The sequence below is a fragment of the Girardinichthys multiradiatus genome, chromosome 15 (assembly GCF_021462225.1).
Source record: "Girardinichthys multiradiatus isolate DD_20200921_A chromosome 15, DD_fGirMul_XY1, whole genome shotgun sequence".
Classification (NCBI taxonomy): domain Eukaryota; kingdom Metazoa; phylum Chordata; class Actinopteri; order Cyprinodontiformes; family Goodeidae; genus Girardinichthys; species Girardinichthys multiradiatus.
Genome location: NC_061808.1, coordinates 37,320,575 through 37,338,333, shown reverse-complemented (window position 1 = coordinate 37,338,333; position 17,759 = coordinate 37,320,575).

Genomic DNA, 17,759 nt, shown 5'->3' with positions numbered 1-17,759 from the left:
CATATGCCCAGAGCTGTGACCAGGGAAAAGGGGCCATTAAGGCAGGAGGCCAGTGGAACGCTCCTACAAGAAGAAGGAGGGCTGGGATTCGTCACGAAACAGTGCGAGGAACAGCCAAGTTGCCAGAAACTTAGTCGGACATGTCGCGGCTGATCGTGGAAGCTCAGCTGAAGAGCGGGGAATCCATGACTGGAGGTCCTTAAAAGCGAAGCCTCGGAGGATGATTGATTGAATACACATGTGGATCTGACGCTGATTGGATGGAGGAGAGACGCACGGTGGAGTCATAGGACGGCAAGGGGGTGGAGGTGAGTCTTTTAGTTTGAATTTTCATCAAAACTCCATTATTAATGTAAATAAATCAAGAAGTTGTAAAACAACAACTCTGGCCAGATACAGGTTGGTAAAAATGTCTTTAAAATAGATAATAATAGTTTTTGTAAAATAATTTAAACCTCATGGATCCAGTGCAACTTAAGTAATAAAGAAAGGAGTTTATCAACTGTAAACTATAAAGCTGTTCTTCATCTACTATTATTTAATTAATTGTTTATTTTTTATTTTACTATAATGTGTAAATAACACATTTACAAATTCCCCAGCTAAGGTTGTTTGGCTAATACTTCCTGATGATCAGGTGGTGCCCTGATTTGTTAATCTTACTTAAAATATATATTCTAACCTTACTAATAACTTGGTTGATAACTGTCAATTTATTAATCGTAATTATTAATAGTTGTTGATAGCCAAACCAATAATTGTTACCCTACAGTGGTGCCAGATTGGTTGGTTTGACTAAAATAAACATTCCAATGTTATTAATGATTTTATTAGTAATTGTTAATTATTAATCATAATTATTAAAAGTTGCTAATTGCCAAACCAATCAAATATTCCCTACAGCGGAAACACTTTATTAGCTTATTGCTGCTGCACGATGTGTATTAATTTTTATTGCACGCAATTAGTACTTTTGTTTTTATAGTGAGTTGAACGGTTCTTCTTATCCCAAGACTTTCATTGCATTGTTGACTGTGTTAACCTACATATGACAAATAAACCAATACAATACAATCTGGTAAAAAAAAACTTTCCTGTAACCACTTCAGTACAGAAGAATTTAACTTCACCCTAATTACCATTGAACTGCACAGGAAGATGGTGTCATAGCCCATCAACCTTCTCTCAACAATCAGCCCACCTACTGAACTCTCATTTAAACACTGGGCAGTGCAGCATGAATTCAAACAAGAATAAATCCTCCTCTTTAATTCAATGACAGCACTTTCCTCTAATATTCCTTGCTGCTTATTTCCTTATTGGGGTGATGTATATGCATGAGAAAAGACTGCACCAACCTCAGTGGAAGAATTACCCATAGAGTAGTAAGGTCTGATATGACAGGTCACCCATCCCATTGGTATTCATGAGCAGTTAAATGAATGAACTGATGAATAAATGCATAACAGGAATCTGCTAAAATGTTGTGTAAATGTCACAGAATGCGTGCTGCACTAAAGCTTTGAGATTTCAATTTTAGAAAGTAGGAGCTGACTGATTGGGTGTATTACAGCTATTTATTCAATAGAGAAAAGAGCTTCTTTGCTTTGCTTGTCAATAATGTATTAGTTGGGTTGGAAAGATGTTTGTTGAATGCAGAGAGCATTAAAGTACCTTTTAATCAGACTTCTACCACATCCTGCCTGCAGTGTGCTGTTTGGAAAGCAGCTTGATTTGTGCACAACCCAGTCTCCTATTCAGTGTGTTATCTTCCTGTTTAGTCCTTTGTGTCTGCTAAGATGGAGACATAAGGACTGTGTGGAACATCCAAAACCAATCTGCTTTAACAAGATGGCTCAGTTTGTATACAAGCTTATCGTCAAGCCAGGCAGCAGGAGGAGTGTTTGACTGTTATTATTCATGATACAAGATGCCTTTGATCTACATGCTGTCAAGCTGCAGAACTCTGTCTAACATTCTTGCAACAATTTATCTCAGAAACTCCTCATGTGCATCAGTGGCTACAGAAAATTAGCTTTAAGGTTATTTGACAGTACAATGAGAATATTCAAAACAAATAATTTCGTATTTAATAGAAATTTATTGTAATAACCATAATTAATATTTTATCTTATTTTCTAATACTTAGAAACAGATGTTGGGGAGCAACATGCACAAAAGTATTTGGCGTGTTTGAATGTGAGTTTGTGCCTGTAATTCTTAACCTTAAAGCAAAAGCAGATCTCCGCCTGAAACAGCTCTACCAAGAAAACGCGTATCGTTTTTCTGATCTGACACAGTTCGCTCAAATTTACTTGAGGTATTGTACACTACACATGTAAACTGATAACGGCTTTGCCCAGCACTAGTCTCTAAGCCAGAGAGTCAAACTCCAGTTCTCAAGGAACGGTATTCTGCAAAATTTCAATGTGTCATGCTGCATAGAGTCCTGTTAATGACATAATTATTTCATTTAAGCAAAGACCCATCTAAATGGTGCAGGACACTGGCCCTCGGGGACTAAATTTTGACACCTGTGCTCTAAGCACACAGCACTCCATCCTCACTTGATCAGATCGCTGCCTCCTCTGCAACTTTTCCTCCATAAAAAGCTATGTTATCTTCCAGGTATAATCACATGTTATCATAATCTTCTTAAAAAACGAGTAAAATGAAAACAAATACAAATCAAACCTTAAAAGCAACATCAAAATCCCAGCTTTGTGGTGTATGGACTCAAAAATAGGCTTACCTTACCTGCAGCAAGAATGGCTGATGTAAACACCTGAGCAGTCATTGTTTTACCTGCTGCTGAGAAGATTTAAATGTGATGCAATAGACCCATCTGATCATATCTCTAATAAACAGTAAATAAACAAAATAGACGTGTGTGTGTGTGTGTGGACAGAGATGGTCTCTTTTCCTTTCTTATCTCTCTTAGAATGAAACTTTTCTGCTTGGCTTTAAATGTGAGGCATCTCTTAAGAGCAGAAGGGACTGCTAATGTAGCCTTAGAGACCGATTACTCTAAAGCCTTTCCCCATTTACTTAAAGATGTACCTTTAAAGATTAACAACTGCTCTTAATTCTTGTTTATTGCAAAAACACTATTTTGCTTGATTCTCATACAGTGTTTGAGTCCATAGTGTATCCTACTTAACAAACTGCACCAAACACTTTCACTGTTTAATGCAATTAAGTCATACAATGCATACATGCACACATGCTCTGGTGTATCTTACAGACTAATAATGATTATTAATTATTAGTTTATGGATTTGCATAGTTTAACCCAGTTTGCATGAATTAAGTGACATCAGAACACTTAAGTGGACTTATCAAACTGACCTGTATTGTTGATCGACCACTTGGAGAAGGTTAGACTCCTGTGTTTTCTGCGTATGTGTAATTTAAAAATAGCCTGCTTTCATAAATGGTAGCCATTTGTACATCAGCTGGTTTTTCTCCAGTGTCTGTGATGTTTACATTCAAAACATGTAACACAAAAAAACATGACAAGACAAAATACAACCATAAGTCATAAACTTGCTGTATTAAAATACAGTAAGTACAAATGTGTTTTCACAAGAGACTTAAATACACGAAGAGTTGAAGCCTGTCTGATGGAGTGCTGGTTCCACAGGAGCTACAACAGAAAAGGCCCAATCACCTCTGTGGACCAGCCTTGAAATCACGACAACTGGAAGCAAATCTTCATTAGATCTAAGAGATCTAGAGGGAACATAAGGCCTCAGGAGGTCAGGTAAATAGGATCCTTCCCAGTCAGGGCCTTATGGGTAATCAATTAAACGTTAAATCAATTCTAAAACGAACAGGAAGCCAATGAAGAGAAGCAAGCACCGGGGTTATATGCTTTTCTGTTGATGTTAAGAAACAAGCTGCAGCATTCTAAACCAGCTGCAGTCGTGAGAGCTAACAGTTACAGTAAACCAGTTGGGAGCTAATGAAAGGATGAATCACCCATTTAAAATCATTAAAAGATAAAAATGGCTTAATTTCAAGCCATTTTGACATATATATAAAGGATGTCTGTTTAAGGTCCAGGCCTCACATCTTCAAGCATTTAACTTCCATTTGTTTTAGATTTTTAAACTTTAAAACATGCTGCTATTGTTTTACTTCCTATAATGAATGTGACTCTGACACTTTAAATTCTCTCTCTAATTACCATTTTCGCCATGTCTGCAGGTCTGTTATTAGAGCAATAATTCAGAATGTTCCTAAAGTCGTTCTCATATGGTTGAGAAAATTTCGATACCTAATACCTGTGAATACCAGCCTTGCTGGGCTGGTATTCACAAGACAACCCTTAACAGACCAAAATATTATTTGATAAAATATTGAAGTATTAATATTAAATAATATATTCATATTCATAATCACAACAGATGTCGTCTTTTTTTAAAGACCACAATCTGGATATACAGCATGTTGCAGATGGGGCTCCATCCATGGTTGGAAAAGTAAGCAGTTTGGCTGCATGTTGGTGTTCTGTTGCACCTCACATTTACATTCCTGCGCTGCACTGTGCATCAAACTGTGTGTGTAAACTTAAAACTACAATGGACAATGTGATGGCCACAATTAGTTTCTTCCTCTCTACATTGAACCTCCAACATCACTTATTCTGCCAGCTGCAGTCAAAATTGTCAGCTGAACATCCCAATCTGCTGTTGCACAATGATCTAAGTTGCTTTTCAAAGGCAATGCACTGGAACAATTCTATGATGTCAGAGAGGAGATAACCATTTTCCTCTTCAACAGCAAGTCTAAAAACTGTATTCTAAAGTTACATTTTGGGTGATGATGTCTTCTTTCTGCAGGCATTTGAATGAGTTCTATGTGGAATTAAAAGGCAGATATAAAACTGCCATTGATCTGGTGGAACAGATGCTGGCCTTCCAAGTCAAACTAGACCTTTTGCAATCAACTGCAGCACTGGCAGAAAGCTGCATTTTCCCATACTCTGCAAAGTGTCCTCATCTTCATCACAAATCACCAATGTCACAGCAGATTGCATTGTAATGAAAGCATAAAAAATACAATGTAAAAAAAAAGAAATACATGAATGTAAAATAGATACTTAATACTTCAATTGACTGGTGAAGTCTGAGAATGTTACTGATGAATTTGGGTTAAACGCACTTCATGATGTACTCAGAGAGCATTTATTTCATTCCAAGGAAAGAGAACATCTCTACAAAATTGCTAATATTGTACACATTTTAATCACATTCACTTGAGCTCTGACTGGCTCAGATGGAGCCAAATATGGACCAAACAAAATTTGTCATTTCAAACGAAAATATTTTGCTAACACCATAATTTCTGTTGAGGTGTTTTAGTATTTTACTGCACTGTTACTGTTATAATACACTTTGACTTTCTGTTCTAAAAATTCCAGATAAAAAGAGTTCAGGTATATGGTTTTTGGTTCAAGAACAGTTAGGCTATTTGGTTTTAATGCACTTTTGTAACAAGAAGTTATTAACATTAAACATGTAAGTCAGTACATCTTTCTTTTGTTGTTACTTTACTTCCTGTCTGCAGCAAATGTCCGGCACAGCTCATGGCCTTAGTTTGAAAATCTGGCCTGAATGAATATGTAATTGAATGGCCCGCTAAATAGTTCATATTGCCATCTGAAAAGGCTCTCACACTTATCTACTGGTAATTTCTACTTTTTTCTCCCAAACATCTATTTAAGCTCTAAGTCTTCAGAAGTAAGTTTTTCAAAGGCAGGTGCCAGCTTCCCATGTGCCAGAGAGGTGTCCTTTTTTCCTAGCCAGTCTTGTTTGTGGTTTTATCCTTTTGTTTGACCCAATGAGGTTTCAAACTTTGAAAACACATAGGGCCTGATCTTCTTTATGGGATGCCAGAGCTGCCACAAATGTTTGGCCATGTGTAAGTTGAGTGGCCCAGCGAAAAATGCTTTTTACAAGAGACAGAGCAACAGAGGTGTCTTTCGTGATGTCATAATATAAAGTTTTTTTCTTTAAAAAAAGAATAAAACAGAATAAAGCAAAAAAGTTACATATTAATATCCCCTCCTCCCCTTCATGTCAATCAGGTAGATCACACACAAAAAAATTGTTCATTGTCTTTATTATTTAGGTTTAATAATGGGTCACAAAAGCAACGCTTGCAATGCATCAGTGTTATAGTTTAGGTGTAATGACACCATTACGGTATGACTGTGGTTCAGGTGGTAGGAGTTTGTCCCGTAACCGGTGGGTTGCCAGTTTGAAACACCGCTACGTCCATCTTAGTCGTTGTGTCCTTGGGCAAGACACTTCATCCACCTGCAGATGGTCAGAGGGCTCAGTGGCGCTGACTGTATGGCAGCCTCACTTCTGTCAGTCTTCTACAGGGCAGCTGTGGCTACAATGTAGTCTAGCACTGTCAGTGTGTGAATGTGTGTATGACTGGTTATAGTGTAGAGTGCTTTGGAGTGCAGGCCATTTACTATCTACCATTATGCTAAAATAGTTTTATGTTTCTATTTTTTTTATTTATTTTTCCACATGGAAATTCCTTGTTCAAATACAATAAAATGTTATCCAGATGAGGCTGTATTTTTCTAAGTGTCACTTATACATTTCTTGAATCAATTAGATGTATTAATTTCTAGCCAGTTTTTAGTTAATTCTCATAATCCCCAACTCTAACACAACAGGGGAAAACTATGTATAATTTAATTTGCTTGCACAGAATACAAGGTGATTAAAAGGAAATAAAATTGAGCTCAGAAAACATGGGCTGAAAGCTGAAGTAGAGAGGCAACATCAACTGACTTCTGTTTTTCATAATCTGGTATAAGGTTACCTTAATAAACCTCACACAAAGAATGATGATTCAAAGCTCATGAAGGAACAAATGTGTGCTTAATGTAAAATTAGCAACTAAGTTTTTTTTGTGCTGGCTAATTTAATCATGGAGCTTGGAAAGTCACATATTGCAATGTGTACAAAGCAAGTCTCTGTGCTATGAGCCTGAACCATAGACAGCCAGCGTATCCAGGCCAGCAGATAGCAGCACCGTATGTCATGTCTTATAAAATTAACTTTGTCACAAAATGTATTTTATACAGTTATAAAAGTAATATGAGTTGTAATTTTGATAATCTGATGTTACTTTATAATATTGTAAAAACAGCTTTTTTGTCTTACAGTAGGTTAAAGTAAATGAGTTTATTTTTTTCATTTTATTTTTCACCATTGATCAGTTTGCTCATTATTTTCAAAATTTACTAGATTTTGTTTTTTTTGTTTCAGTTAATATTTACTGTGAAAAAACATCAGCTCAGGTTTCCAAACAATTTTAAATGTTACTTCTTCTTGCTGGTTGTTTTGGCAAACAAAACACCTTTAAAGTAATTTAAAAACCTCAAAATTATTACTCTGACAAAATTACATATTCGTTCAAATGACTTGTTTAGTACTTGAAATTAAAAATTTAGGACTTTGACTCAACTCGAGACTTGGGTGAAAAGGTTTAATGTCCCACCTCTGGTATTCCTATCATAACTTTCTCAGTATCAGAGGCTCTAAAGCATGCATGTGGGTAATATAATATTTTAATTGACACCTTTACACATGGGCTGCACGGTGGCGCAGTTGGTAGCACTGTTGCCTTGCAGCAAGAAGGTCCTGGGGTCAATTCCTGGCCAGGGGTCTTTCTGCATGGAGTTTGCATGTTCTCCCTGTGCATGCATGATTTCTCACTGAGTACTCCGGCTTCCTCCCACAGTCCAAAGACATGCCTGTTAGGTTAATTGGTCTTTCTAAATTGCCCTTAGGTGTATGAATGAGTGTGCATGGTTGTTTGTGTGTTGCCCTGTGATGGACTGGCAACCTGTCCAGGGTGTACCCTGCCTCTCGCCCATAGACTGCTGGAGATAGGCACCAGCTTCCCCGCGACCCACTATGGAATAAGCGGTAGAAAATGACTGACTGACCTTTACACATCCATTTTCCACACTGTTGGTGTCCTGTTCAGGATCACAGGGGAAGCTACCACCTATTCTAGCATTGAACAGAACAGGAATATGGCAGAGCAATTTAATCATTCTGTGGATGCATTTTACAAATAAAGATTCCCCATTATGCTCAATTACCACAGTTTTTTTTTCATTTGGTTTCATAATAAAACTGTTGCATTACATTCTATCAGACCATTGCAGTGTTTTTTCCTTTTTTTCTCATGAAAGAACTTTCCCAAAGTATGTATTTTTCCTACTATTTGTACATTATGAAACATATTGTGGTTTGTGGTGGTGAATAGCCTGCTAACATTACCCACATATATACTCTGAGACTCTACAGTTAAGTGGATGAAGTATGATGCTTTGTCTGGCATTATGTGCCAGTTGCTACTTTTTAATGTTCAAAAAAAAAAGTAACCCCTAACCACTTACAGACTAATTCTTTTTTAAATTCTGTATAAAATAAACAATTTGTGTTTTGACTGGCAAGCATCTTCTACATTAAATAAAAATTGGTAATTTAATATAAACCTCTGATTAATAGCGGCAAAGAGCCTCCCTCCAGTATATTCATTAGTATGTGTAGAAAAAGCACGAATAAGCATTACTGATATGCATGCACCACCTTGGCTGTGTGGTAATTTAAAGCGAATTCGCTACAATAGGTTACATGGGCTTAATCTAATAACTAGTTTTGACACTCATAGCAGCAAGAACAAAACTTTCACGAAGCATATGCCATATCTCGCAGTGAATCTTTTACATTGCTGTAGAGGAATATTAGCTCAACCTTTTTTGTATAATTGTAGTTTTAATTCACCCACATTGGAGGGTTTCAAGCTATTATCACTTGTTTAAATTCATGCCACAGAATTTCAAACCAGATTAAGTCTGAACTTTTCATTTGTGCATTTTATCTGTATGTTCATGTCACCGCTTTTATTAGTTGTTTCTTTTTTTTTTCTTTGACTGTACCACTTTGAGATTTTTTGTAAATGTAAAGGGTGTTAAACAAGGCACACAACAAACTGGCAAAAGATTCTTAGGAACTTGGGCAGATTTCAAAGGAAGTTAGCCTTTAAAAGTACATCCTAGTTTGCCTCTTTTGTAGATGTAATCCATATCAGCATACCAGTCCAACTTGATGTGAAGATGCATGCCAAGGTATTTGGTGAATCAACAATTTCCACCTCTTTTTGCTTGATGAAAATAAACTATGAAGGGGGCACTGCATGACAAAAAATGTAGTATTAGGTTCTTGATTTTGGTGATGTTAAGCTGGAGCTTGTTCTCGAGACATGCCACAACGTCCCTACGACTACACTTTTATTGATACATGCCAAAATTGCTGTGTCAGCAGAGCATTTCTGCTTCTTACACATATCCAAGTTGTACTTGAAAACAGTGCTGAAGAGAGTGAAGATAATGGTGACAGCACAGTTCCTTATCATAGTGGATGCAGAACGTCTCATCCTAGCAAACTGAGATCAGTTAGACAGGTAATGTGTGAATCAGGCCACAAGGTGAGAACACACATTCATGGTTTGGGTTGAAGCAAAAGTAGGAACAGAAGTGGGGAGCAAAAAAGAGGAAAAGATCCAATCTGGTAAATGTTAGGAAGGTCAGGGAAAGTGGAGGGGTTGTGGGTGAAGAAGCAAGAGTGGAAAGGGTAGCTAGAGTGATTTCCGGGTCATAAAGTTTGATTGGTGGTTTACGCTCTTGCTTCATAGTAAGAAGAGTTTAAAGCTCAGCTGGAACCTTTCTGTGTGAACAAATGCTTTCTCTGAGTGCTTTAGTTTCTTCCCACAGTCCACAAATATTTGAGCTGTTGGGTTAAGTGGTCACTCTAAATTGCCTTTTGCTGTCAGTGTGAGTATATGTGTGAATGGTTGTCTATCCTGTGTCCCTCTGTGATACATTGGTGACCTGGTCCATCCAGAGTGTACCCCACTGTAGATAGGCACCAGCTCAAACAGAAAATGAATGGGAGGATGGATTACTGATAAAAATAAGACACCCCAGACTCGAATGTAAAGTGAATAATAAACTAGTCTGCCATACTATATCCTCAAGTCCTGAAGATCATCAACAGCAGTGTGTACTTGTTGGTGGGGCAGTAGTGGGGTATGCGTTTTACACACATTACTACCCACAATAAGAATGACAAGGTTGCATACCTGACTGCTGAACAAACTTTCTGATAAAATCTGTCAGTACGTTGTTCTGCTTCTCTGCAGATTAACACACATTCTCTGTGTGTTTTTGTTATAATATGACTTTAACGCTTCTTGCATCATTGATACAAGAAGAGCTTGTCTCAGCAATCCACCAGTCTTTTTTGTGATTAACATCAGATATGGAAGAAAAACTCATTCAGGCCTCTTCACAGTACAGGTGTTTAATAAAAAGACAATACTGAGGTCTCAGTTTTACTGTGCTCCACAGCGTAACAGCTCATTGTTGAGATGAAGCTGATTAGCTTAATGTGAAATATAACCCAGTCACACACACACTGCAAGAATATAATAAAACAATACAGCAGTGAATCTTCATGGTGCAATCAATCAAAAACTGAATAAAATAGAATGAATTGAATAGAATAGAGTTACAGTATAATGTGATAGGCTGCATTTAAAATGGTCAACATCTCAGAATTATTAGTTCATGCATGAAACAGGCTGAGCCTCTTACCTAGCCAATATATCTACTATTGTATTTTTTTCCTATGATGAGTCTGATTGTAATTTCAGTGAAAATGAATTCCCAGATGATTTCCACACAATCGTGTAAGGCTGAAATACAAATATACATGAATATACAAATATACAGCTATGCTGTCAAAATTCAGAATATATTAATAATGTATTCACAACAATGTAAACCTCTGCAGATCAACCTGACAATATCACGTAATTTCAGAAAAATGGAAAGACACAGTACTTAAATATTACAGATACAGTTTAAGAAAACAATATTAAAGGTTAACAAAAGCTTCAGATCAATTCAATTTTATCTATATAGCACCAATTCACAACACATGTCATCTCAAGGCACTTTTCAAAGACAATTCAATCGACTCATACAGATTTCAAGTCGGGTACCAATTAATCCTAATTGTCAAACAGTGCAGTCAGATTCAGTTTATTATTCAAATTGGTTAAAAGGTTTTCTATCTAAGGAAACCCAGCAGATTGCATCGAGTCAGTGACTTGCAGCATTCACTCCTAGATCATATGTAGCAACAGTGGACAGTTGCTTGCATTGACTTTGCAGAAATTTCTCTTACAGAACATGCATGTAGTTACAGTGGAGAGGAAAACTCCTTTTTAACAGGAAGAAACCTCCAGCAGAACTCGGCTCAGTGTGAGAGGCCATCTGCCACGATCGACTGAGGGTTTGAGAGAACAAGGCAGACACAAAAAGAATACAGAAGCACTGAGTAGTACTTTCTATAGGAAAGAAAAGTGAAACATTAATGGTTATAGCTCCTTTAGAGGCTTCATCTAGGAGAGAAAGACTAACTAAGAAGATGAACTTTGAGCCAGTTTTCAAGTCTAGAATATGAAAGAGATCACATACAAATTAGTCACAGTAGAAGATCAGCCTGTAGATATGTCTAGGAGCGACAGGGTTAATCACTGGAAAACAGGGCCAAGTGGATCATCAGAAGAAAGTGAGCATTAAGTTGTTGAAAGCAGCAGCTTGGCCGATGTCCCCCTCCAGGAAGGTGCCACAGCAAAACACAGTGCCAGGTCAGATGTAGCTTCTAGGAAGAGAAAAACAAAGAGAACATAAATCAAAAGCTGAAATAACAGCAAATAACACATAATTGGAGAGTAGTATGAGAATGTAGCAGAGAGAGTGAAAGTTGTCATTATGTCCTCCAGCAGCCTAAGCCAGCATAACTACAGAGCTAGCTCAGGATAACCTAAACCACTCTAACTGTAAGATTTATCAAAAAGGAAAGTTTTAAGCCTAGCCTTAAAAGTAGACAGGGTATCTGCCTCACAGACTAAAACTGAGAGCTGGTTCTACAGAGGGAGACTGATAACTAAAGGATCTGCCTCCCATACGTCTAGAGACTCTGGGAACCACCAGTAAACCAGCGTCCTGAGAACAAAGTGCCCTGTTAGGAATATATGGAACAATCAGTTTCCTGATGTATGATGGAGCTAGATCATTAAGCGTTTCATATGTGAGAAGGAGAATTTTAAATTGTATTCTGGATTTAACAGGGAGCCGTTGAACGGAAGCTAAAATAGGAGAAATATAATCTCTCTTTTTAATTTTCATCAGAACTCTTGCTGCAGCATTTTGGATCAGCTCAAGTCTTTTAACGGCATTTTGTGGACTTTCTGATAGTAAAGAATTACAATTATCCAGCCTTGAAGTAACAAATGCATGGACTAGTTTTTCAGCATCGCTCCTGCATAGGATATTTCTGATTTTGACGATATTCCGGAGTTGAAAGAAGGAAATCCTAGAAACTTGTTTAATATGGGATTTAAACGAAATGTTCTGGTCAGAAATAACACCAAGGTTTTTTACTTTACTTTTACTTCAAATGGTTTGCATTATAATTTGGTTGAAATATGGACTGTATATATACTATAAATTGCAAGTAGCTTCTAAGCAGAGGTAGTTTGTTAGTTTGGTTTTTCATGTGAGGTTATTATCGGTAATAGGCTACCTGCAGCCCCCGCTCTTCATCTGCAACCCCCTCCTGTATGACCCGCTGGCTGCACTAAAGATCTCTGAGGGTGATGTGAACAGACTCCATCAGCGTCAGAAGGTCAGGAAAGCTTCAGGATCTGACGGTGTGTTCCCCTCCTGCCTAAGAGCCTGCATTCACCAAGTGGCCTCCATCTTCACTCAGATCTTCAACAAGTCTCTGGAGTTATGTAAGGTTCCTTGCTGCTTCAAATGCTCCACCATCATGCAAATACCCAGGAAATGCACCATGACCATGTTAAATAACTACAGGCCTTTTGCCCTGATGTCTGTGGTCATGAAATCCTTTGAGTGAGTGATGTTCAACCATGCCAACAATATCAGAGAGCTGCTCCCCTTACAGTTGGCCTGTCGGATAAATAGATCGGCAGATGGTGCATTTAACATGGGACTACATTTCGTCCTGCACCACCTCAACTACCCAGGGATGTACATCTAGAATCTGTTTGTGGACCTTAGCTCTGCCTCAAACACCCTCAACCCAGACATCCTCCACAGAAGCTTACCCGGCTCAATGTGCTAGCCTGCCCCCCAGGGGTGTGTTCTCTTTCCAGATCTATTCTCCCTTCCCCATGACTGCACTTCTGCAGAACCGTCTGGGAATCTCCTTGCAGTGCGTCTGCGTACAGACTAGAGGTTGATTGGCTAGTCCTGGATGCAGTGAGAACCACCTGGAGCTTAACTTGCTCAAGACTGTGGACCTAACAGTGGTCTTGTGGAGAAAACCAACCATACTCAGCCATCTTACCATCCTAGACAATACAGTGTCACAGTACTCTGAATAACTTTAAATTATTAGGATCCACCATTTCATGGGATCTAAGATGGCCCTCAGATATTCACAATCTAAAAGAAGACCCAGCAGAGAGACTCTGTGGTAACTGAAGAAGTACAACCTGAATTAGGAGCTGCTGATCATCTTCTACACCACCATTATTTAGTGTGTCCTATGCTCCTCCATAACTGTCTGGTTTGTTTCAGCCACAAAACAAGAAACTGCAACAAATAATCATGGCTGCAGAGAAGGTCATTGGTGCTAAGATTCCCTCCATCCAGGACCTGTACATGCCTAGAGTTAAGAAACAGGTGATTAACATTACTGTAGACCCCACACATCGTGGACAGGATATGCTCAGACTTCTACCCTTAGGCAGATAAACCAGAGCTCTAAATGACATAACCAACAGCAGCAGTTGGTTTAAAATTTCTGACTTGTGTGCAAGCTCGGCCAATACAGCTAATTCTAATTCTGATGCAGATTGTGCAATAGCCGCCAACAAATCTTTTTTATCACTTTTGGAAGATTTTTACTAATTATTTTATAAAGAATTCTTCTATTTCAGCCATATTGGATGGCTTTCAGGTATTAACGCCCTGTTTAAGCTTCTGATACTTCCTAATGGGATTTGAGTGCAAACTCTGACTAGGCCACTCCAAAACTTTCATTTTGATATTTATGATGCATTTAGAAGTGGGCTTACCGGTGCGCTTGAGAAAATTGTTCTGCCTTTTATACCTGAAATGTGCTTGAGCATGGAAGGACATTCTCCTTATGGGAAAGAGCAGAATTCTTACCATCCGACTACCGAAACCATATTTGTCTGTCAGTGTTATTTATTTTTTGCAGCACTGTGTAGTTTAATGCCAGATGTTGGCTGTTGTTTCATTGAAGAGGCTTGTTGATTTTACTGTTATGGCGGTAATCAGGTCTTGTTGTGACTAGTAAAATTGAACAGTTAATTCATGATTTAACAAGGAGGTCAATTACCTTTTCAGATAAGGCCAGGGTGGCTTGGATCCATCAACGAATTATATTCATTTACGTGTGTTTTGTTTTTACTTAGGTGATCTTTGTCTAATATTAAAATTTATTTCAAGATCTAAAATATTTGTGTGACAAAAAAGGAAAATCTAAGGAAATCTGTAAGGTGACAAATACTTTTTCAGAACACTGTATAATGATAATTGGATAAATAAAGGACAAAATAAAGCCACTCTGTGAAATGATTGTCACTGATGTCAGTAATGTGCATGTTGTGCATGTCTATGTGTGTGAAATAGTGGTAGTCAGTTGGTTTCAATATGTACTAGCTATCTTAAATGACATATCACTTATAATTCATTTTTTAGGTCCAGTGAAGCCATTTACAACATAGTTTGGACGTCAAAATCAGGTGAGATCTTTCCATGTTATCCATGCAACATTTATTTAATCAATCAATCATTTATTTAATCAGTTGAATCAATAAAAAGTAATATAATTATGTTTTCACATTCTGGGACTAAAAGACTGGAGAGGCCTGTATGAAATTATACAGGGGTTGGACAATGAAACTGAAACACCTGCCATTTTAGTGTGGGAAGTTTCATGGCTAAATTGGACCAGCCTGGTAGCCAGTCTTCATTGACTGCACATTGCACCAGTAAGAGCACAGTGTGAAGGTTCAATTAGCAGGGTAAGAGCACAGTTTTTCTCAAAATATTGAAATTCACACAACATTATGGGTGACATACCAGAGTTCAAAAGAGGACAAATTGTTGGTGCACGTCTTGCTGGCGCATCTGTGACCAAGACAGCAAGTCTTTGTGATGTATCAAGAGCCACGGTAGCCAGGGCAATGTCAGCATACCACCAAGAAGGATGAACCACACCCAACAGGATTAACTGTGGACGCAAGAGGAAGCTGTCTGAAAGGGATGTTCGGGTGCTAACCCGGACTGTATCCAAAAAACATAAAACCACAGCTGCCCAAATCACGGCAGAATTAAATGTGCACCTCAACTCTCCTGTTTCCACCAGAACTGTCCGTCACGAGCTCCACAGGGTCAATATACACGGCGGGCTGCTATAGCCAAAACTTTGGTCACTCATGCCAATGCCAAACGTCGGTTTCAATGGTGCAAGGAGCGCAAATCTTGGGCTGTGGACAATGTGAAACATGTATTGTTCTCTGATGAGTCCACCTTTACTGATTTCCCCACATCCGGGAGAGTTACGATGTGGAGAAGCCCCAAAGAAGCGTACCACCCAAACTGTTGCATGCCCAGACTGAAGCATGGGGGTGGATCAGTGATGGTTTGGGCTGCCATATCATGGCATTCCCTTGGCCCAATACTTGTGCTAGATGGGCGCGTCACTGCCAAGGACTACCGAACCATTCTTGAGGACCATGTGCATCCAATGGTTCAAACATTGTATCCTGAAGGCAGTGCCGTGTATCAGGAGGACAATGCACCAATACACACAGCAAGACTGGTGAAAGATTGGTTTGATGAACATGAAAGTGAAGTTGAACATCTCCCATGGCCTGCACAGTCACTAGATCTAAATATTATTGAGCCACTTCGGGGTGTTTTGGAGGAGCGAGTCAGGAAACGTTTTCCTCCACCTGTATTATGTAGTGACCTGGCCACTATCCTGCAAGAAGAATGGCTTAAAATCCCTCTGACCACTGTGCAGGACTTGTATATGTCATTCCCAAGACGAATTGACGCTGTATTGGCCTCAAAAGGAGGCCCTACACCATACTAATACATTATTGTGGTCTAAAACCAGGAGTTTCAGTTTCATTGTCCAACCCCTGTATATTAACCATGTTATCTTTTGCAGAAGTATAAACTACAAGTGTAACCAAAGAATTGATGTATGATGATTTTCTATTTTCTACAAGTATTAAATTAAATGAGTGATCTTTGATTATCAAGTTAAAACACAAATAGTAATATGATTGAAATATGATTGTGAACTACTGATTAAAATAAAAAATTAAGGTTTAGAGATTCTTTATCAGCTATATATGAAAGAGATATGTTAATCAGTTGTGATGTATGAATAAAAAGAATGAAGTGATGGTTTTATAACTGTGACTAAAGTACAAGCAAAAAGCTGAGAGTGGAATGTGTAATATTGTGTAAAGTTTAAGGTTTAGCATATAAGGTAGAGAACTGTATGGGGACTAGGAGTGACGAGAGCCTTTTGAAGACCAACAAACAACACAAGGAATGGAGGAAAAGACAAAGGCCAGCTGTGTACTGACCAGGAGTATCTTGAAGGCCGCAAAATAGCACAGAAAAATCACCGTGACCACATGACTAAGTATTGTGCAATAATGTATTGTGCAATAATGGAGAAGCCTAACAAGGGATGGCTAGTGAGACTATCTGCACGATAAAAGCTATGCCAAAAAAGGGAAATTCGGTTGTTTCCTCGCAGAAGACCAGCGAACAAGATCGGACAGAGAAAGTGTCAGGATCTGGGTATGTGTTTTTTTGCTTGCTACATGTGCTCATTCTCAGGTGGTGCTGTAGCTCTCAGGTGTGCTGGGTGACTGGTGCGACTTATTCCACTGATTGCCAGGAGGACTACTTAAGGAGGAGGCTGCCAGCGCTTCAATGAGAGAATGTTTTGCCATAGTGGTACAAACTCTAGCCACACTCCAAGTTATGCTTTGTGCTTCGACCTCGTTTAACTTTGTTTTTTGCTCCTCTGCGGATTTTGAAAGCCTAAGCTTTGGACGTTTCTGAAAGTTACTCTGGCCTGTCTTCATTCTGAGGATTCCTATCCTGTGATCTACCTTCGTTTGGATTCGCATCAAGCTGGCAGCTTCCTGTCCTCTTCATCTCCTGAGCCAAGCCACAAGCGTACCCTGTCCACCCTCCAACGTAAGCCGCACATCGAACGTATTTACTGTAACCTGAGATCCACTGAACAGCACCAAGTGAACTCTCTACGGATATACCTGCTTAAGACCTGGATCCTGAATCTCATTCCCCTTGGCGACCTGACCATTATAACTCAGTAAGTCGATCTCAGTATCAAAATAACTATTTGCTCTTAGTTTCATTTTTTCTTCTGTTACCTGTACTCATCCATTCTCTTCACTTCTCTCCTTACAGTGAGATATTTCGTCCGTTCCGTTCTTGACTATATGTTCAATAAACAATCTTTATTTTACTTCCTCCTCCTGAGTGTTCTCTGTATGTGGGTCCGAACATAATGACAGAAGCTACAGATCTGGACTTT